This window comes from Lichenostomus cassidix, chromosome 1 (assembly GCF_008360975.1).
Source record: "Lichenostomus cassidix isolate B80296 chromosome 1, HeHo_3.0, whole genome shotgun sequence".
Lineage (NCBI taxonomy): Eukaryota > Metazoa > Chordata > Aves > Passeriformes > Meliphagidae > Lichenostomus > Lichenostomus cassidix.
In genome coordinates, this window is record NC_139479.1 from 86253880 (window position 1) to 86277236 (window position 23357).

Consider the following 23357-nt stretch of genomic DNA (forward strand, 5'->3'; position numbering starts at 1 on the left):
GAAGTCCCACTGAAGGCTTATTCCTGTTTTTCTCCTCACATTTGCTCCCTTTTAGCCTTAGAGTTAACTTGGTCTTTGGTGTAATTAGATGAAAAAAAGCTAAGAGCCTTTTCCAGGCAAAGAAAATTAATGTCCTTCTATACTGAGCTGTACTGCATTACCAGTAATCCGGTTATGTTCGGTCTTTGCAAATGAAGACCATAAAAGACAAGCAGCTTTGATCCATCTCAGTTACAATTGCCATGATATCCCAGCCTTGGAGTCAACGTGGAGTTTTTTCAGCAACAGTTGGTACAGTTTCTGAATGTGGAACTTAATTTTCATTGTTACAAGGTATAAATGACGGTTGGGGAGATTTGTATTACATCATTTTGTAAGAAGCTGTAGCTAAAAACATAAATATCATCTATCTGTCTTCTGGAAAAAAAAGAAATTGAAATAAACCCAAAACTTTGTCATCATGAAATAAACCTTAGGAGCCTCTGCACAAGAGCAGCTGTGAAAGGGAATACTGGATGGGTGGTCTCTCCATCAGGGAATTTCTCTCCCTGTCTCTCTCCCCTCTCCCCCACCCCTAGCTCATGCAAGCAGGCTGGTGTGCATTTAGATGAGGTCCTGTGGGATAAACCAACTTTCTGTTTTAATATATGTTGTGGTAAGATTGGTGTGTTTAAAGCTTGCTTCAACTCTGTCCCATGTGATCTTGTTGGCCGTGTGCTGGAGTAAGAAACTGCTGTGATGAAAAGGATGTGGAAGTAATGCTGATTATGAGCAATGATAAATTTTGGTGGCTCTGAAAAAGCCTCTGATTCAGCCCTGCACAAGAGAAGATTCTACATAGAGAACCTTAAAGATAGTTCTCTGAATTGCTCTTAAACCCTTCAAGCTGTAGAGCACTGCAGCTTGCCTTTTGACCTTCCCCTTAAACCCATCCTGCCATGGTGTTAAGGGAAAGAATTCCAGGAGGACAGATGACACATATGTAACGATCTGTAATAGCTTCTCCATGTCCGTATCAGTGGTTTGCACCCAGCCCAGGTGGTATGGTCTGAAAGCTGTTGCCAGCTGATAGCTTTCTGATGGGCTGTGAGAAATGAGCTCCCAACCAGCCCTTAGAGAGTTGAGACTCACTATGGACATGAAATGCAGTTTTGCTGCCTTGTACCTATTTGCAGTGTCAGCAGAGGTGCTGATGCAGAAAGAGACCCAGGAGACTGAATTCCTTTGGACTTATGTGGCCCAAAAACAACTGTGTGTGTTTCACAAAGGACTGTAATGGATTACAAATAGATTTTGCACAAACACTACAATTTTGTTTTCACATAACAAGGTGTTAAGAGCACATATAGTAATAAGAATAAACTATACTGGGTTTACATAGTAAGTAGGAAAGAAAGAGTAATGCTGAGGCTGCTGAAGTTTAGCACTGGCAAGAAGCTAAAAGCAAAGAGAGCTTGCAGTGGCTACTGTGCCACCTGGGAAAAGACAGTCTTGGTACAAGTTGCCTGAGAAAGGTACAGAGGCTCCAGCCTTGGAGGCTTTTAGGAACATGCCTTGTGCAAGCTACTTAGATGGAGAGAACAGCCCTGGACAGTGAGTAGGTATTCCTGCAATTCTTGTGAGGCCTGGCAGACATGAAATGTTTCCCACAGAACTGTGAGAGGTAGTGGGTTTTTTTCCTCTGCTGGTCTCTAGGGAAGCAGTTACAGGCCATCTCTCTACTGTTTCCCAGCTGTGACTGTGGCATGAAGCATCTGGCAGAACTGGAACTGGGATACAGCTTCCTGCTGAGCAGATGTCTGTATATGTTGATACTGCTTTTGGAGAGATGGGTGTATTAAATGAGTGGCTGAGCTTTACTTGGCTGTGAGTCTGACTTTATGAAAGTTAGGGGAACAATGGGATTAAGGTGCATGACTGGTCAATTGCCTTATGTGGGTTCATTGTGATGCCACTTTTTAAGCTTCCTAACATGCCATGCCATTGTCTTCAAGCGGAGTGTGTTGCACCATACAGCTGAGGAGCACCTATTTTGCTTTTTCCTCATTGTTCAACTGTAATTACTGTGTGCTGTTTAAACTCTGCTCTGAAGACAGCCTGCAGTGACGTTACTGTGGTGATATTGGAGTGCTTCATAAAATTTTAGGACCTAATTTTTCAGAGCACTTGGTTGAGGGAAATTGAAGGGTTGCCATTTCTCCATTGTAATGCATGAGAGTTGGACACAATGAAGTTCAGAAAGTTTTTAATTTCTGTCTGGCCAGTTTTAGACCCTGTATTTTTTCAAAACACTGTTAAATAACAGCCTGTCTTCATGGTGCAGGTCCCACTTAATTTTAAGTGCATGGCCATTCTGCCTGCAGAGCAACCTTGGTCCGAATTAAAACAACTAAGATCCAAGGAATGTGATTAGTAGGAACATGACTATGTGAGGAATTTTGCTATGCATTGCAAAAAAACTCTGCGGTAAATGCAAGGATCATGTTGGATTTCAAGGACAGGAGTTGACTGGTTTGACATTCAGAGCACTGCTCCTGGCCTTCTCCCTCACAGGACCTGTATCCTTAAGTGTTACATGCTTAGGTCCTTCCATAAAGGAAGCAACCTCTAACTGTGAATTATTTCCTTAAATACTTCCCATTTTTCATGGTGGTGTTCACTTGGACTTGTGTTCTAGCACACACATGAGAAAGAGCATATGGAGAAAGTGAAAGTTTTTCGTTGATGTTCTAATACCCTCTTCTGATCAGAGCTGACCTCTCTAGGCTTCAAATGCAAAAGATCATGTCAAATAATGAGAACAACAGGTTCTTACAGCATGGGCAGCATGATTCCCATTTTATGGAGATGGAAATGGAAAGCTGCAATTCTCTTGTCAGTAGAGTGGGAGAACTGGGGTGAAGATGTATCAGTATTCCTATGATGTATGTATAGCCTGAATGTTCATAACTCATTCAAGGATGTGACCTTCAAAACAGTTATGCACTTGACTATGCAGGGCTTGTTTTGCTTCATTTTAGTTTTGCAGGAGGGCTACATACAAAAATAGATTCTGTAAAGTGTGATCAGCTCAAAATCTGTAATTCCTGTGGATGTGTATTGAGATAAGTTCTCTACGTGAAAGCTGTAGAGTGCTGATTGCCTTTGCATACTGAAAGTAAGGCTGTTCAGCTCTGGGATCTCTTAAGAATCAGAGGCTAAAGCAGGAGCTTTAATGCTACTTCCTCTTCCATCTTGAAGAATTAATGGACATTCTCCACTGTAGCTTTTTTTTGTTTAATTAGTTTTCTCTGTGACCTTTTTTTCTGATATTTTATATGCTGTGTCTTTCAGTCTAAGGCTGTAAGGTGCCTTCCAGACTCCCTTATAAAATTTCAGGACCTGCCTTAGTGTTTCTTTTCCTCTTTTAGACTAAAGTGCTTGTTCATTCTCTCCCCTTCCTCCCCGCCCCCACTGCCCCGGTTTCCCACTGCTATCTCAGGATGCAGTGCTCCTGGTGCTTTGATATGCTTGGGCTTACACTTTCTATTTGAGCTGAGCTCCCTGTCATGGGATAGTTACAGGCCACATTCCTGTGCTGGAAATAGATACTTTTTGCATAGCCTGCTTCCTTATACCCTTTAGCATCTAAGGCCTCTGGTGAAGCACTGTCTCCGCTACCATAGATGGAGCAGCACGGGAATCATCAGAAGCTGAGAAAGGTGACAGGGAGAATGGAAAAGCAGTTAGGGTTCTAAGAGGTGGAAGTTCAGAGCGTCTGTTGGTTGTGAGATAACTTCACTGGACTATTATTTCTATTTAAATTAAATAACAGAACCCATCTTTTTTTGTATTAGATATAGACATAGAAAAATCCTAAATACCTTATGAGGCATAGAGAGACTTAATGCATAAGCACTTCTAGTCGCTTTATTCTCCTCTGTGCCCTTAATAGGAAATTATTCAGCAAGTTCTGCTTTTGATTTTGCCAAAATATGTCTCCTCAAGATCCAAGCAGCAAAACTGAAATATTGCTCAGAATGTGTTCTAATAATCATCAGCTGCCTGTTGAACTGTTGTTTTCTTCCTCATTAAAAAAACCAAAAACTTAAAGGGTTAATTTTTTTGGATAATAGGTTACTCTTGATTTCAGGATTCTATAATATTAGGCAAGGACTGCCTTGTAAACACAAATTTCTGTAGTTCTGAATTAATTTTTGCCTGTGGTTCAGTCAACAACTACAACTGACTTTGGGAAAGTCACTTTTCTCACATGGGTATCTGCTTCCAGTCTTTAAAATAGCATTTCCTTTGTCTCTTAGCATTCCAGCTCTTTGCTGTAGAGACAGCTTCAAGTGACAGAGTCCATTTGTTGGAGGAGGCTCTCCTTGAATCATGACAAACCTAAATTCAGCTTCCTGCTCCTGCCAGAATTTCCTGTGAGAGCTCTGGCGATTTACTTGACAACTCTTTGCTACCCACGAAATGGGATAATAGGCAGTGTCCTGCGACACAAAAATATCCAGGAAGTGCATCTTCCAGAATCGACACATTTAGGTTGTGGTTGCACAGCTTTTGAAACTGACCTCAAATTGGGATTGCTGTGATCCAGCCCTGTTCTCCTTTTTGCCTGAGCATGCTTTCCTCTGTGTGCTAGTACCTTTTTGGAGCTGCCCTGGTGCTTTTTTTCACAGGGATAGTTAGTGGTCAACTCAGTTTCTTGACGTGTCTCATGGAATAGATACAAATACCAGCACCCTGGAAGGGTGGGGTGCTGCAGGGGAAGTGAGGAAGACCAGAGGAACTCAGGACTTTGGATTTGCAATGGCTTTAAGTTGCCAAAATCCTGGAACCTAGAAAGAGACTGGAAGTATGGTGTTGAATAAATAGCTATGTACAGGACAGGACAGAGACACCTTGTTCTCCACAGATACGGTGTGTGGGTCCTACTTATTTGAAAGCTGGCACAGAGTGGTATCTTAAAATAAGATTCTTAGAGTTTTCTCCAGTCTACCCTGATTATGTTGAGAAATACTCATCTTCCACCCACAGTCTATACTCTGCTCAGTCCCTGTGATTCTTGTTCTTGAGTGTACCTCCCTGTGCTAAGTCTCCTCCAGTTACTCTGCTATGCAGCTTATAGTGTTTGTATCTGATTTCCAAAGTGGTTCTTCTTCCTTTGCCTTAGGCCTTTTCTCTTGCAAGCCCAATTCTCTTTCATCTTGTTCTTGATATGTAGGAGGTCATCTTCCCCTCTTTCTTTTCCAAAGTGCTACAAGATGGTAGGTTTAGATTAGATATTAGGAAGAAATTATTTACTGTGAGGATGATGAGGCAGTGGCACAGGTTGCCCAGAGAAGCTGCAGATGCCCCATTCCTGGAAGTGTTTGAGGCCAGGTTAGATGGAGGTCTGAGCAACCTGCTCTAGCAGAAGGTGTCTCTGCCCATGGTAGAGGGGTGAACCTGATGTTCTTTAATGCCCCTTCCAACCCAAAACCATTCTGTGATCATATTAAGTGCAACACCCATCACCAAATAAAAAATCCACAAAAGGCAGGGAGGAATTGAAAATACTTGATTTGACTTGGTCTTTGAAATTTGGTAGCAAGTCCTTCTAAAAGCATGGGAAAGTGTGTTGATAATGCAGTGCTTCACTGAAGAGTGCATAGTTCCAAACTATATCTCATAGGGAACAAATCACTGGGAAAAGTAATTTTGGGGTTGTACATTTATTTCTTTAGTGTCCCTGCTGGCAGCAGGCAGAAAAATACTTTCATTCATATGTAATGTTATTCATTTATATGTAATATATATGTGTATATATATATATATATATACACCATAACTTCAGTGTAGGGTGTGATAGGAATTTTTTACGAGCAAGTTCTAAATTTTAAAGTCTGTGTTTTACAAGAGACTTAGACTGTTTTTATCAAGTTGCAGGATGTTAATGATAACTTGTGTGCCCTGCCCCTGTTTCCCTTGATTGATTCAGTGGGAGAAGTAAGTGCGATGGTTGAGCACAGTGCATCCTTGAATTAATTCATGCCAAATTTCAGAGGATACTGTAAGGTTATGTGTTAAAAACTGCATTAGGCTTGACATTAGGAAGCATTTCTTCCCCAAGAGGGTAGTCAGACACTGGAACAGGCTTTCTAGAGAGAGGGCTGATATCCTAAACTTGTCAGTGTTTAAGGGGCATTTGGGGAACGCCCGTAATAACATGCTTTAACTTTCGGTCAGCCCCGAAGTGGTCAGGATTAGGTGATTGCCATGGGTCTCTTCTGACTGAAATATTCTATTCTATTCTATTCTATTCTATTCTATTCTATTCTATTCTATTCCATTCCCTGGCCATACCCTGTGTTTAGTCACTACAGTTAATTTCGTGTTCTTGCTGACTTCTATTTCTGACTGTTTCTGTGGGGAGGTGCTCACTTTTCCCTGTGGATGCATTGAGTCTAAGTGCCAGCAAGTAGAGCCGGGGCCAGGGATCATAGCACAAGCCACAGGAGGGGTTTTGCAGGCCTCATGGGCAAATTTGGCCTGTCTTAGCAAGTTCTAGTTACGCTTTCCAACTGAGTAGCTGGAAATCTGAGATTTAAATATTGGTGATGGGAGAAGGGGTGAAAATGGCACTGGTTTGGTGTGTATGTTTATTTTTTTGGTGTTGAACATTTGAGAACAAAGTTGCTCGCAAATAATTTGGTATCTTTTACACAAATGAGTATTAACACAATATTCTCAGAGGTTTGCCAGTGTAGGCAACAGGACTAGGCTTGCATTACATATCTTAGTCTTCTTCTGGCACTTCTCATTGGCCTTTCTCCATCTCCGACATCTTGCTGTTGAATAAGAGCATTGGTCTGTCCCCACTAAACTTTTCCAAGACACAGGATGCCTAAACTCTAGGTTGGATGCCTGAACTCCATCCTAATAAAATGGCTTGGCTAATCTAATTATGAATGCAGTCTGCAGAGAAATACACAGCTGGTTCTGCTGACAGTGCAGAATGCTGTTACAAATGCTGAAAAGTGATAAAAGTGTACTTATCTAAAAATAACTTCTAGTGGATTTTGTGTCGTCCACTGACACTGTGACTCACCTGGTGATCCTGAACTGTGAAGCTGGAATGTAAAACAATCAATGACACATCACGTGAAGTTTGGCACAGAAATGTTCCTTGCATTTTTTCCAGAATTATTCCAGTTTTTCCAGAATTATTTGGACTTCTTTAACTCTTAATATGTGTAGCATATAGACCTTTGTTTCATAATAGCCCTCAGATGTTTGCAAAGAGACATTTTTTTAAGCCATCCTATTTTCTTACTGTTTGTTTTTTCAGCTTCTCTATTAAGCCTCTAGATGAATGCAATAAATATCCTGAGTTAAATTAGTCCATGTTACTCCTGAACTATAACAGAACTACTCAGTGTTCATCAGGACATTGCTATTAAAGCAGAATAGAAAGCAGAGGCTGATAGATACATCTTAAGACAAATCCCTGAACTGAAATTGAAAAGCAAAATATCTGTACAATGCTATGTCCCTTTATGGTCTCCTGGCCAGCATTGCCCTTTTATTTATTATTTTTTGTGGCCACTGGAGCCATTGGTCTATCTCATGTACCAGGAGAGCATTAACCTTGTTTTTCTTTGGTTTGTGATGGAGTGCACATGTGAAAAACCAGACCATGTTCACTCATTTCTGTTCTCCACTCTCATTTCTGTTCTCCGCCTTCCATGTTCCCTGTGATATGTCCCATATTAAGAAATCTCTTTCCTAATTTAAATATCAACAGCAGCAGTGAAAATGTTTAAAAGTTCAGCTAGGGTAAAGCTTGATCTTGCTGGGCTCTAGGGATGCATATGAGATCTTCCAGTTTTGTGTATTTTTACCACTTCCTGGCTTAGTAAAATATGAACTTTCTGAACTGATTGAACTGCTACAGCTGCTTGCTGATGTCTGCCCTGCCTTTTTCTCCCTCTTTCCCTCAGACATAACAACAGTGTTAGCACCTTACACCATTGGTTTTTGTCCTGTTCTAGGTATTTGCATTTCTAGGATATTCTAGGCGTGATCCCAATCTTTATCCTCCCCCCTGGCCTGTTTATTGCAGCCCTTCCTTCTGTCACTCTGCTTGGCAGATGTTTCCATCTTTGAGACTTGCAAGTCACGTTTGCCTCACTGGATGCTGATGATCCTGTCTGCAACTCCCCTGCTGACAATTCTCTAACACTGGGGAACAGACAAGACTTTGGTCAAATGTCTTCTCCTCCATCTGTTACCCACTTTATCAAGCTGCTTTTCACCCTGCTCATTTGTTGATTGGTTGATGGCAGGAAACTGGTTAAAAGCATGCACAGGCTTGTAGAGATCAAGTGCAAATTTTATAATTTGGTTTATTAAACACCAGCTTCACTGAATGCATCAGTTCAAAGGTTGAATTTTCAGTGTGATTAGAAATCCTCTGCATAGAGTGCAAAGACAGTCTATATTAAAATTTACCGCTGTGAAAAAACCTGGAAAATTGAGACTGAGAAAATGCAGTCAGATGCCTTATGGTAGCAGTGGGGAAATGATTATCCCTGTTTCTTGATGCTCAGTACTTGTGAGGTCTCATTGAGAATGTTGTGCCCAGGGAGATGCTTGCTAGCAAATCCAGCAAAGGGCCACCAGGAGATTCCAAAGGGTCTGGAGCACCTAGTATTTACAAGATGTAGGTAGCTGGATTGATTTAGCCTAAAGGGTGGTTTACACAGCATTACTTTACTTAGGGAGTGTGGTAGGGAAGACAGGTATTGAGGTTCTTCTCAGAAATGCATAGGAAGGACAAGAGGCAGTGATCATGGTTGGTGCCTCAGTAAGTCCCAAATGGAGGTGGGAAAAAACGTTTTTCCTGGGAGTGCTGCTGTGGGAAGAGGTTGCTGTAGGAAGCTGTGGAATCACCAACCTTGGAAGTTCTCCAAATTCAGCTGGACAAGGTCTTAAGTAATATGATACAGCTTTGAAGCTTGCCCTGCTTTGACCATGGGGTTGAACCAGGTGATCTCAAGGGGTCCCTTTTACCCTGCATCATTCTGCAAGTCCAAACAGTATCAATGAGTGTTTGCTTGTAGCAGAAGGCTGACGTTAACATTTCTTTTAAAGCGTGACAAAGGGAATATGTGGGGGGGAAAAAAAAAGTTGATTTTTCTTTCTTACTTTCTTACCCCTGAGTTTAAATAGTTTGTGTTTGGTGAGCCTTCTTGCTGTGCCACTATTGTGTGATTATTGTTTCTGTGAGATAGTAGCTAAAATGAAGTGTCACTATGAGTGAGGACTAGAAACTACAATGTTGACCTTCAAAAGAAAGCCAAGGTTTTTCTTAGCAATTACTGTCCTGAAGGTATAACCACTGGTAAAATAATGGGCCTGATATTAAAAGAGGATGCAAACTTAGAGTCTGCAGGGTGACAGAATTGTAAGCAATAACAACATGAGTTCATAAAGAATAAATCTTGCCAGACAATGTAATTGCTTTTTTTGATAGAATTGCAAAATTAATGATTTTAGGGAATCAAGGGGGAAGTAGGTACATGTTTACTTTCTAACATGAAGATTAATTGAAATTCGCTTGGGTAGGAAGAAAAAGTTGTGTGAAAGATAAACAGGAGCTGATTATTAGCAGTAATGCAATGGCTATGTAGGTTGGGAGTTAAGACTGGAGTTGTGTAACATTTCTGTTAATGATATGACAGAGGGAGAGAGAAAATTCTGTTAATGAGCTTTGAAAACAAACTGGGAATTATGAGCCTCAGAGCAGAAAAATAAGGGGGCGATGGGTTTAGACACATAAAGAGAAAATAAAATGAGATTAAACTTGGAGAACTGGTAAATCAGGAGAATGTATGCTGTCTGGAACTTCTGGAAGAGAAGTATGGAAAAGAGAGGCCAATGTATGGTACTAAAAATGGCAGCCATGGTCCTAGAACCCCTTTTGAGCAGGGCACTTGGCCTTGCTCCTGCCACTCTGCAGGGCCACTAAAAACCCCTGCCCAGGCCGTGGGGCTTGAAGGGCAGAGTACACTGCAGAAATCCACATTCTGCTGCTCTTGTGATGTGTGCTTGAGGCTACTCCACACATATTAGAGGTGAAGGTGTGACTGCCCAGCTCCAGTTCTGTCTGTTACCATTTAAATTTCTGCCAGGAGCAGAGTGAATGAGTTCTGATTTTCTTTTGGGTGGTTGAGCTCATCACAGACCTCTCCCTCCCTCACCTTCCAGCCTGCCCACACTCCAGGATCCCCCCTCTGCCCCTGTGGCAGGGCTGTGCAAGGTAAAAGCACAGTGTCCAGAATGTGAACCTAGCTGTGTGTGTGCCTGTTCCCCATGCAGGCTCTGCGTCAGCCTCACACACTGCTCTGCCTTGCTGCTATTGATACTCCAAACACATGCTGCTGAGTGTTGGCTTGGGTTTCCAGGACCTGTACAGCACCCTGCCTGCTCCCTTCCCTCAGGATTCACTCAAGACAGTCTGGATGCATAAATCTTATCTCCTTAGAAATCCAGAGAATAATTTGCATGATTTGGGGAAGAAAGAGTTGCCAGGATCTGTTACTGTTGCCATGTTGCAACTTCATTTATAGCTAAGAGGGAGAATTATTTTATATTAAGTATGGAGATAGAGAGGCCACCAGAATAAAATAGAATTGACCACTAAATGACTTAGATTTATCAGTGACCCTAATTTTTTTAGAGCTTAAAAAGAAAATTCAGCCAATTTTCTGTATGTTCATCCCCTTGAACTCTTGTAGCAGCCTTACGTGTGTACTTATCTGTACTGACATGCTGAAATGAGACTTCTAAAAATCTCAAGGACATCTGATCCTGTTAGGAACAGAATAATTGCTTATTACTTTTTAAATCTATAGGAAGTGTATAATGAGTTTTTCTTTTGGATTGTAGCAAGCTTTTTCCTTGGAATTACAGCAGACAAATCTACTTTAACATAGAATATGGTCACTTGCTATGGGAAGAAACTCGGTCGTCAACCTGCATGGCTACCCAGATTAGCCTCAAAAAGATAAATCATGTCAGGGTATAAAAATCCTTTAGATGCTCTAAGAATGAAAGGAATGTACAACACTTCAGAAGTATGTGCCTAGGATTCTCTAACTTTATCATCAAAATTAATTGTGTTTCATAGTCACATGAGCACTGGAAGTAGGGAAGTTAAAAATATTTCAGCTCTTTCAGCAGTTCCATCAAAACATCTCTTTAGCATTATTAGCACCCAAGGATCAAAACCATATTTGTTTGCTTTCTTTATATATTATGCTTCTTGTGATATAACACAGTAAAGAAAACAAAACACTGCAAGGAAATGTTTCCATATGCTAATGTTTGCCATTAGAACAGTTCATTTCCGAAAGGTTAGAGAAAATATGACTAAAAATCCTTTAAAAACCCAGGGAAAATAATGCACTATGTATGTCTAATGCAGAATGAAACACCTAGGGGGTCTCAGCCCCACAACAAGACTGTCCATAACTGTTGAAAGCTCTAACAGTAAAGCAGTTATTGGAGTATATGGCCAGATGTGGCACCATTTTGCTTTTTGTTATTTTTTTTAGTTTAGATGGATGCATCTAAAACTGTATCAGCTTGTTAGGTCAAAGCCCTTAAATAGCTTTCCATGGTCATGATAGTGGCAGCACCAAAAGAAACTCTACCATCTCTGTGCTCAAGGATCAATCTTCTCCCGTGTAAATAGTTTCATTTGGGATGTTTCAGAAATTTACTCTTGAAGAGATTAAACCAGCCTTCATCTGTGCAGCCGGTACATCTCTAGGGGCAGATGGATTGCCTTTAAATAATTACTAATCCTGCTTTTTGCAAATGAATTACATTCCTTTCCTTGGGGAAGGTCCTTCATTCTGACAAATGCACTCTTGTATGGATTTCACACTCCAGTAGGAAAGAAAAAAGCAGGGCATGGTGATGGGAAAAACTGGAATTTGTTGTGTTGTTTTTTCTGTTAAAGAAGAAATTTCTGCTGTTAAAAGAAGACAGTAGTTAACAGATTAGAAAGGATAACTACCAAATTAAGTCACACAGATCAGACAGGCTTTATGATCTTCAGATACTCAATTGATAGGATGATGATGCTCCTAATTTGTCAAATTTAGCTACTGAGAAGAAACATCTCTTTTTCCCCCTTCTCATCAGTGTGATAGCAATTTCAGTTTGCCAGTTTTTCAGTGCATGTAACTGTACTTCAAGTCACTGCTACTCCAAGGAGTTCAGTGTCAGTCTTTTACAGTCTGAGTTTCGGGTCTTGGAACAAAATGTTAGAATCTCAGCAAAGACTAGGATGAAAGGAGATGCTGGAGAGCATGTGGTCTAACCTTCTGTTGAAAGCAGGGCTCCAGTTCAGGTTATGCAGGCCCTTGTCAAGCTGAGTCTTGAATATTTCCAGTAAGGGAGATTTTAACATCTCTCTAAGCAGTCTGTTCCAATGTTTAATTGTTCTCCCACTGAATTTTTTCCTCACTTATATCCAGGTCAACTTCTCCCCTGAGCGACTTCTTTCTATTGCTTGACCTGCCAACGTGCATGGTTGTGAACAGAGTACCACCATCTTCTGTAACTGCTTTTTAGTTACTGAAAGGCATTTACTGGCCTTCTGGAAAGTGAGAGTCTTTTACATGTTAGGCAGCACATCTGTCCTGACCTTCATGTCTGCCTAAAGCCCTGATATTAACATTTTATGAGGTGGAAGTTTTATTTCAAAACAGCGTATAGCATCTCTTGAGGGTATGTTAATTTGGAATTATGTCCCTGAACACATACCTTTTCCCTTCTGTAATAGAGGTCAATGCTTTAAATTTTCCCAGTATTGAGAGATGTGTGTCAATAATGTGTATCTATTTTTTCATTTTGAAGGGTCCCTGGTTGCTTTACAAATGTGGTTTACAGATTATGTGTAAGAGCTACTGGTGACCAGCCTGTGAAATCTGAGAGGGAATCTGGTTAACAGAACTTTGTAGCAGTCTGCCATGTCAGGCCTTCAGTAGTCTGAGGGTTTTCTTTTCAGTGCTTCATAATGCAGGACACTGTAGAAATCTGTTTCAGATTATTTGGCTTCTGAGCATTTGTTCTTTATATTAAAATGAAAATAACTGGATCCTTAATATGAAGGATGATTAAAATGCATGAAGATAGTTCTGTGATAGACATTTTGAAGGCTCTGGTGCCTGGGAACAATTTGTTAGGGAACAATTTTTAGGGAAGAATTCATTATTCCCTCCCTCCTCACTTCATGCCTACAGCTTGGTATTGATGTAGTTGTTTAGACTCAGATATCATTGATATTTGATAGAGACTATATAAGCACAGGAGATGGACTAGGTAGGGACAAAAGTGAGATATCCATATAAATGGAGCTAAAAGTGCTGTAGAACAGCTATAGGCACTCTTTGGGAGACACTGAACTTCGAAATTATCAAAACACTTTCCTAGTCTTTTTTTTTCCTTTCAGCATAATACATAAGCCTTGCATCTAGTTACAGGACAGGTGCAAAATACCATTCTGTTTGAAAAAAGATTCCCTGTAAAGAGAAACTGCTCCTTGCAACTAATCAGCTCTTTTTTATGTTCAGAGATCCGTAAGTCCTGATTCTGTTGATTAAGCTTTTGTTGCTTTTTGTTTCTTTTAAACCTCCTTTCCAGTGGTACACCTCTCAGGGAGTGAGAATTTTTTTCTTCTCTCTCTCTCTTTTATTTTTTTTTTTTCACCTTTCTGTATTACAGTTCCTGAAACTTTGTTTTCAGTGTGTGGCCAGAAAGCATCCAAGATTATTTAAAAGAAAAAAATACACAGGGAACCGATATGACTTAATTTATCAGTCGTCAGAATAAAAGAAAATTGGGATTTCTGAGTGCAGTTCATGCAGTCAGGTTTGGGTTGGAATTGTGTGTATTTTGAGTGCTTTATTTCTTCTGGAAGAGACAAACGTACACAATCTTTTCACTATTGTATCTGCCAAATTACCTTGCTTCAGCTTGTAGAAGGGAGTAACCCCATTACTGATAAATGTTTAATATAACAGGTTCCCTGCTGTTTGAATAGAAACACTAAGTACTCTACAAGATAGGCCTGTAATAAAATCATTGGCACAGAAGTGGGGGAGGAGAGGAGTGAGATATGGTCAATTTAGAAAAGTTGTGTTTCAGACATGGAATAAGATGATGAGTTCATAAAACTCTTCTGAAAAGTGTCTGGGTGGCTTGAGAGAATTTTCTGTTACTTCTGGGCAAATGTTTGGCTGGAAAGGGACTATTGCAACATAAGAAATATGAGAATAATCACACAGAAGAACCTGTAAGCTGGATAAAATCCAGGGAATAAAGTATCTTTCATATTAAGGGAATTGATGTTCAAACCTGCATGTATCTATTTTGTAGACACTAGAATTATGGAGTTAAAGCAGCAACAAAAGCAAACAAGATAATACCAATGGATTGTATTATTGCATATTTACTGTTAGCGTCTTCTCCTGAAGGAAAGAAGTCTGGAACACCTTTTGAGTATATTAATTTAGATTTAAAATTACTCTAGACTTGGAAATTTAGGAGAGAAGAGAGAAAGATCATTTGCATATTGTTGCTAATGGGCATCAAATTTGACTCCTACAAGGCATATTTGGACCAAGACGATCACTGTCTACCTGTACATGATATTGCATTTTGCAAGCCTTTAGTTTCGTTCATGTTGTTTAAAAACCCATCTGGATGCAGACCATTTGCTAAGCGTTTATGGCCATGTATTTTTGATAGATTCCCCTGAATCAGTCTGCAGAGCATAGCGTGAAACATCATGTTGGTTGCTTCGGAAATAAAATGCCAGCATCCCAATTAATTTGTAAATGGGAAATAGCTGCCTGTGATGAATTTATGAAGTGCAGCTTCTAAAGGCCAATTGATGTTTCATACAATAGCTACTGCATACTTGTGACACACCTAAGTAGATCAGAGCAGATTGAATGACACGAATAGTCTTTGTGGGGGTTTTTTTGGGTTTTTTTTTTGGCCTTTCATATGCGTCTATGAGGAATTTTTGGAATGTTCTTCGTTTCTGACTCCTGATCAAGGGTATCTATCTTGGTTTTCTCATCTCTGAGAGACACTGATGGTACAATTAAACGTTTTCAAAACTGAAGTGAATGTGGGCTTGGCTTTTGGGAAAGAGTCAAACATGCTTGCATCCATTCTTTACACCCCATATTAGGCTCTGAATGCCTGGTATTGCAGCTAGCACACAGCATTCTCTCCAAGTGTAAATGAGTCCTCCATAATGCAGATAAGGTCATAAAATTATGTTTTGCTGTTATACATCTGCCTTTACAAAAGCTTGTTATTAATATACTGTAAAAAGTTAAGTAGCTCCTACTGTAAGTCAGGGAATTGAACTGCTGGATGGTTTTTTGTGGCTTGACAGGCAGGGTCACGTCAAACTGCTTTTTTCCCCCCTTTCCTTTCCTCTTTTGTCATTTTAAATCTCTCACACCCTTGTAATAAGAACTGACACCAATCACAAAGCTCATGAATAGCAGCACCGTTACATAAACCTGCTGGATTATAGTAAGAGGGTTACCTTGTTTTCATTATTACACCCTTTCTTGTATCTCATGCAGAATAGATGAGAGCCATTTAGCCTCGTTCTTGTGAGATGAGTAAGGTGGCTAAAATATCTGCCTCCTCTTGGGGTTTAAATCTGACTCTGTTGTTGGCAAAGCAAAAAGCATTAATTGCATGACTGCTACGTTACAGGCACATCCTATTTTAAATGTTGAAGTTGACCACATCCCACAGTGTTACCACACAACATGCAAGAAACTTTATTGTGATGGTAGATAAGCTTTATTACAAGGGCAGGTGCAGATGGTCAGATATGATTGTTTTCATAAATTTAAAGAGTTTCAAGACAGTAAGGAGTCTGTGGACTTTGCTCAGGCTAGGCGTTGTGGAAGTTTGTTGGAAGTCATAGAAAGGAGTCTGGCCCAAATCAGCAGGATGTAATGTGCCTGCTCTGCAGTGCTTTGATCAGAACTTGAGAAGTGCTGTTAATGGCAGCGAAGGTATGTTCCAGTCACCTTGAATTATGCAAAAAATGTTTCTTATGAATTCACAAACGTCTGCCTTCAAAGGCAAAAGCAGGCATATGCGGGAAATTGCTAGGCAGTGGAGCTTGGTGTCACAGTTGATAGGTCAGGGAGGACCAGGAGGGGACTGAGGACTGAATGGCTGTAGAGACTACATCCCACCCTTGTTTCCAGGGATATTTTCCATTTCTGCCCTGAGTCTCAATGGGGACCCAGCAGAGGGGAACCTGGTACTGTGACTTGAAGTCAGCCCTCTCTGATGCCATCTTCATCTGTGAGGTCACTGTTTCTGGGCAAGTATTTAATTAATTTGGTGGTTTGACTCCTTTCTGAAAGCTGTCCTTTCTTTGACCTGAAGGTGGGACCTGGGCTCAGATTTTGCTTAGAAATGCTGCTAAAAAACAGCCTTTTGATAACTCACACACATCTGACATCTGAGGTGATGACGCTCCAGTAAGGCATTCAGTCTGCCACTTCCAGTGAGTCTTAGATTGGAGGCTGAGACTGGTGATGAGTGGCTGCCCATTGAAGACATCTGGGTCTCTGCCAGCCCTGACACAGTGGTTTTAAATGTCCCCATTCATGGAATGACACCTGTTTGTGTTTAAGTGCCAAAAAATGAATATTTTAGCAATGAAGGAATTCACTCAATTGTGAAAGGAATGTGCTTAGAAATGTTCCTTCATGGCATAACTGAGCAGGTTTCAGAGATGTGTGCTGCCTTTCAAAAATGAATGCTTACATCATTCTCTTGGTTCTTTCTTCACATGGAGCCATTTGTATGAGGGGTTTTTTAATTCGTTGGTTTTTAAGTTTAATAGTTCTGCTAATACGTAGACACCAGCTGTCAGTTAATTCAAAACAGCAGACTGCTGGTGAAAGACAGCCTCTTTGGAACAGATGTTAGAGAAAATCCACCTGATTTCGTTCAAGAGACTTGTACACATTGGACACAGTGAGAAGAGTTATTGTATTAATGAAATCCTGCTGCACCATCCAAGTGGAAGAAGGGGTATCATCTCTCATGATAGGCAAAAACCTTTGGCTATTTGCTAGCTTTCTTTAATCTGTAGTCAATACAGAAGATGTAGAAAACCTAAACTGTGATTTAAAGTGGGAGTGGAAGAGATGCACTCAAATCATGTACGTTACCTCTGCAAAAAATAGGTGTTAAAAAAGAAGAACCCTTCTCACTTCCTCGCCCCTGCTTTCTTTTTTTGGTCTTTAAATATTAAAGCATGGTTTTAGAGATCTGATTTGTGATGTTTCATCACATGGGGGTATCAGGGATGTGATGCTGCCTCTGGCTGGTAGCTTTCTGCTCCCTTGATCTTATTTTCTATGTATGTGAGGTAAAAAACACTTCCCTGCATACATCTTTTTTTGTGTACTGGGTGGAGACAGCAGTTTGTACCAAACTGGTACAAAATTTGTACCAATTTTTGTACCAAAAATGTATACAAACCATTTATGTCATTGGTGGCCAAGGGCTGAGTTGGCTCATGTTAGCATCTTTACAAGGAGTCCCTCTCTTGAAGATGGTAACTTTACAAGGAACCAGTATTAGACTCGTGTCACTGTAGTGCGAAAATTCCCTTTCCTCGTACAGGTAAGATAAAAATTTAAATTGCAAGGGTTTTCCTGTTAAGCTCTGAAAAGTTCAGCCTTTTCAGACACAAATTTTGAATCTGAAATAGAAAAGCAGAATAGGGATGATGAAAAAATGTCTGTTGAATCTGAGTAACTTCACTTTCATAAAGATAAGGTATTGATATAAACAGAGTAGGTCAAATTAATTTTGAATCTGAACATTAACTTTTGTCCTTTAAAAAGAAGATCTTTTCATCAGCAGATTAGGAAAGATTATGGTAGAAACATAGCTCAATTAGAAAGAAGCTCTAAGATGGTTAACTGAAATTATTAGGGAATCAGAGAATTTTCAATATCAGGAGATGATGAAAAGTGCTTAGTTAAATGAAGGACAATGACATGGGATGTAATAGAGGATTACAAACAAATGAATTATGGGATGAAGATGAATATCCAGACAGAGGACAGAGCTGGAAAGCTTAATAATAATAGTGAATAAGAGGAAGATTCTGGGTTTTTTCAACATAATGCATATCTATGGAACTCACTGCCCTAAAATATTGAGGCTAAGTTCCCAGCAGAATTTAAGGATTAGCTGTTGATGGAGATGAAAAAATGTATTCATTATTATAGAAGATGAGATAAACACCCTGTAATTAAAAGGGATATAGATTCTTATGCTAAAAGTCATAAACAGACTGTTCCAAAGCATCTGTTAAGCTCTGCTGCCCAGTAGGATAGGCCTATCTGCTTGGGCACATGTTGTTCTCTTGCCCCTCATATTTCCTATTTTCTCCTACCTACTAGTGGGAGAATTGGTAAGGTAGTTTTGGGACTTCAGAAAAAAAATAGGTTTTTTGTTTTCAGAGTCAGCTGTTAATGTCTGTTTTTCTGTTTGGATATCGGACTGACTGTGGTAAAGGTTGACTTGCTCTACATATATACTCTGCCAAGCCCAAGAAGACTCTGATTTCCAGGATTCTCAGAAACAAACAATAAATAGACTTCCTGGATTTTAGTTCTTGGAGGTGAAACTAACAACGGTGCACTGTATTCTAACACAATATTTAGAGTGCTTCTTTCAGATCTAGCATATTTCATGATGTTTGTGAAAACCAAACCCCAAAAGATTGCTGTATGTAGTGCAAATGTTTTGATTTAAAAGCTTAAATATTGGTAGCAGGATTTCTATTTTCTGTTCTGTTTTTCTGTAGCTTTGGAAACTCAGACATTCTTATTGCTCAGTCTCAGGGGCCCCTGAGGGATAACTGGTGTGAAGGTGTGACATAATCACAGTTTCTTAGCTTTTGGACCTCATATTGCACTTTAATCTGCCTATCCCATATCTCCTGTGTATTAGCATATCAAGTCATCATCTGCACCTGATCACAGTGGGCTAAGGTTCCTGACATGATTTACAGCTAATTCCACTGCACAATTCTGGGACAGAATCTCATTCTGTCTCTGGTGCAAAATCCTAAATGAGAAGTCTCAGCCACATGTGCATTGCTGGCAGTAAATTACTTTTAATGGAAATCTCAGGAACCAAATAACACAGAATGTTTGGCACAGTGGAAAGTCTGACAACAGGATCTTATTTTCTTGGTCATCCATCCACTGAGGACCCCATATTGGAAGGATAAGCTCATCTTATTGGTATATGTTAGTATAAACTAGTAAGCATTAATTTAAGCCGTTCAAAGAGATTTTACCTCTTTTTTTACCTCTTTACCCTGGGGAGGCAAGGAGTATTACTCATCAGAGGCAACCAGGAGCTGCTATGCCTTTGTCTTTGTGTCATAGAAACAGATTAATTCATTTCCTTTCCAGTAACAATGTCAAGAGATACATTTTCTCTTGGTGAATTCAGGACTGATGGAGGTGGGTGTTGGATTGAGGCGCCTAGACACTCCTGTATCTGCAAGAAAAGTTTGTTTCCCCAGAGATCTCAAACTCAGTGGCTCCTCAGAGGTGCTTCTTCACACAGTTCCCGTATCTTGGAGTGCTGTCCCACTCCTGTCTCTCTGCCAGGCCTCCTTTTTCTTCAGCCATGCCAATGCTAGGTGGAGTCCCAGAACATGCACTCCAACCTCCAAAAATCTATCTGAGCATCCTAATTTTCCTTCCAGCTTATGCTCTGTGCAGATTTACCTGTCCCAGATCCTTTTACCCGCCTCTGGAGCTGGCTATCTTCTGTAGGTGGAACTGAGGATCAGGTGATGCCTTTTGGATGGTTTTGGTTGTGCTAGGGGGTGAGGAGAGAAGGGCATGAGGTTGTTGTCTCTCACAAAACTAGAGACTGTGATCTGTTTGCTGGTCAGATCACAGGCAGCAGCTGTGAGTAAGCCTGTTTCTTAATGAATCCAGTCTCTCCCTCCATCAGCTGTCTGCCCATTAACTGCCCTAGGAAATGGTGGTTTCCTGAATGTAAGAGAAATGGCTGCTCCTCATTCTAGTAGGGAAACTAAGTGTACCTTTTCACTCTGAACACTTGGTAGTGAGTATTTTTTAGCATTTGCATCAAACAAGCTGTTCATATAGGCTCTAAATAATATTTGAAGTTATGATCAGTGATTGGAGACTCCAAAACTGAAGTTGCAGTAGTTCTGTCTGTTTCTAATGGAACACTTTTCTCAGTGGAAAATGAAAGTTTGTCAAAGGTTAAATAGGGCTTGGGCTATTTGGTTCAAAACTTGTCTACCACACAAAGTTGTCTTTGAAACCTACCTTGTTTTTGTCCAATCTCATGATTGGCAGAATACTTTGGATTTACAGCATCCAGGCTGGGAGCTTGGAAAGCCCCAGGATGTGCATTATGACCCTCAGAGCATCCAGCCTTTTTGGTTATAAATTCTGCAGCCTTGGGAGACCTGAGAACTCTAGGCATTTTAACTTGCTGTAGTCTGTAAGCTTTTGGCATGGAACCAGGAGCATGGAAGACCTGAGAATGCCATGGCTTTGTCTCTCATGTGATCTTAATTTCAGTTCTATTCTTTAGACATCCTCTTCCCTTTAAGCTTAATAATCAGTGTTCTTTTTTTTTTTTTTTTTTTTACTCTGAGTTTTAAGCTGTATATAACTCTGTGCCAGAGTCATAAAAGCTATTAATTTCAACTCTTGTTCCTTATCTTACTCTCATGGACCTCCAGGATTCAGAGCAGTGACTGGAAAGATGCAGTCACTGAGTTTATACTCAGCAATCTCAGTTCTTTGCCTATCTAATGTACCCTGAGGAAGGCTTGTAAAATTGAGTTCCTGGTCAATATAATTCAAAAGAAAAGAATGAATTTAAGAACCATATCCCTCCAACACTTGGTAGCATATGCATTTGTACACCTCTCTGCAGGGCTCAGTATTGTTCTGAAGTCATGCGGCAGGGTTACTAAAACTCATGATTCCCAAAAATAATTAATTTGAGAATGGTGCGGTGGTTAGTGAACTAGCTGAGGACATGTGAGGCACAGATTCAGTTTGCTTTTCTGCCAGCAGTTTCCTATTCATCCTCAGCAAACATCTTGGTCCTTGAGTTCTCCATATTTAAAATAGTGACAGTAGCATTATCCTATCTGATAGAAAGTGCAAGATAAAATATATAATAAGTTATAAAATTGCTTGTGTATCATGGTGACTGGAGTTTTTATTTTTCCTTTTTTAAAAACCCTGTGAGTTTCATATTTCATTTCAGGAATCATGGGAGACATAACAAAAGCTTAAGATATTTTTGCTCAGCCTTCAGTATTTATTCCTGTTTTTGCCTGTTGTAGTCCCTCTCCCTCTCTCTGGGTCAGCAAGCTCACTGAAGGGGAATGCCAAGTAAAATTGATTTGAAACTTCTAAAAGGAAGAAAATAAATGTATTTTTTTCTATATTGCTGGTATACATTTTAAATCTGTATTATGTCTTATTAATATGTGTATAAATATGTGTATAAATTTGGTCAGCTTTCACTCTATTTTGCAGCAGGATTCCACAAACCAGTTGTGCAAAAACAGCTGAGGAGGGCAGAAAGAGAGAGGTTCAGCAGCACTGTAGCTGGGTGTAATTGGCACTGAAGTTCTGGTGAGATTAAACTGCAGGATGAGAAAAAGGATTAAATAATTGGTGAATTCCACCAAGAAATGAAGAAGTTGGGATGTGTGCTTTGAGGACTGTGGTGCACTGCTCCCAGGAGGGAACCAAGTAAATCAATTTCTGTAGGAGAGCCAGCTTATGTTTTTTTGGCCATATTACTAATACTCTTCCATTTTTTGGCTACACCCATTGTGACATTGATTTTCATACTTGCTATCTGAGAGTGGCCTAAAGTTTTGCCCTTAATACTTGGGAGAGCCACTTAAATGCAATGGACTGATGTTTATTGCCTTGTCCCAGGCATGTCCATGTAGGACTGAAATTATTTTCTTGATGTGAAGGCATCACTCAGCAACAAAATTCTGTGATTCAGTAATCAAACATTAATGAAGTACAGAGTGAGCTTTTGAATGTTTTTCATGCCCTGATTACTAAACAGAGGTAAGATCCATAGTGAAGCAAAATGTGTTTGTCCTCATGCTGAGGTTACGTTGTTGAATGGAACCACAAAAAGGTGCAGTTGCCATGCAGCAACACCTTCTGCTGAAGTCTCAGTCAGAGGCAGAGCTGAGTGCAATAGCTGGTCAAAACACAGCTGGATGGACTGGTTACAGCTTTTTCACCATCTATTTTTTCAGCAAATAAGCAGCCCTGTGTGGTTTATTAACTGAGCTACCTAAACACTGAGTTAGAGTTGCAGCAACAGGAAGTGGCTTCTAATCTGTAAAGCTGCTCCGTGGCTGCAAATTCAAGTGGCTGAAGGTTACTGAGGCTTGTAAAGTCTCCCTGGTGGCCACAGCATAACCATAAGAGAGTCATATGTTTTCTTGCTACACAGCAGGAGGAGAGGCTGATCTGGAGCTGTGTTTTCCCCAGTGCTTGTTGCTCAGGTCTGGATTTTTAAGCTGTCTGTTGACTTTACGTGTGTCTTTGGTTGGGGTTGTTCTCAAGTACAAACTGTGCTGTAGACTGGTCTTGGAGATCTCTTACTGGAAGGTACAGTGCAGGTAATGGTGCAGTAAGCCAGTATTTTGTAGTAGTTTGAGGTTAAAATAGAAAATTGTAAAACTTCAATTAGGTCTAATAATGAAGGCTTGAGAAAAAGAAAAGGTAAAAAGGTTGGATGTATAAGTTTGCCTTTTTTTTAAATAAACCACCAATAGAAAGTTTCCACTATTTACAAACTGTTAGAGTATTTGTGAAATTTTTTGCTTATTACAGAACATTCTTTTTATTTTTTAACCTTGAGGGGGGCAGATTAATTATTTTTGTCACGTACCTTCAAAGGGAAGGCAAATATTTATATTGCAGTAGTTTTCACAAGTGCACAGCAATTTTTTTTTCTGTAGGTAGTCTATGTCAGTGTAAATTTTATGGCAAACCGAAGGGTGCAAAAGCTAAAAAGCTAAAAATGCTTTAGAGTACTTGTGTGTTCTCCTAATTTTTTTGGCTGAGAGCTCAGTTTTGTATGACAAGTGAAAACCACTGAAAATGTCTAGCTGCAGCATTGGTTTGCAGTGGCACAACTTTGGGCTTCTAGTACGCGAATTTCAAACAGAAAAGTTTTTTTCA

At 40.1% G+C, this 23357-nt stretch overlaps 1 protein-coding gene across 4 annotated transcripts in view; it reads left to right on the forward strand.

Moving 5' to 3' along the window:
* TSPAN9 (tetraspanin 9) overlaps nt 1–23357 on the forward strand; it is a 168127-nt gene that overhangs the window by 49188 nt on the left and 95582 nt on the right. Inside the window, exon 1 of one of the 4 annotated variants that reach the window (XM_085067578.1) lies at nt 22574–22675. The exons of 2 other annotated variants lie outside the window; for them this stretch is intronic. The gene's annotated coding sequence lies outside the window, so the exon portion shown is untranslated. One more of the 4 variants, XM_085067586.1, reaches the window with a different exon arrangement.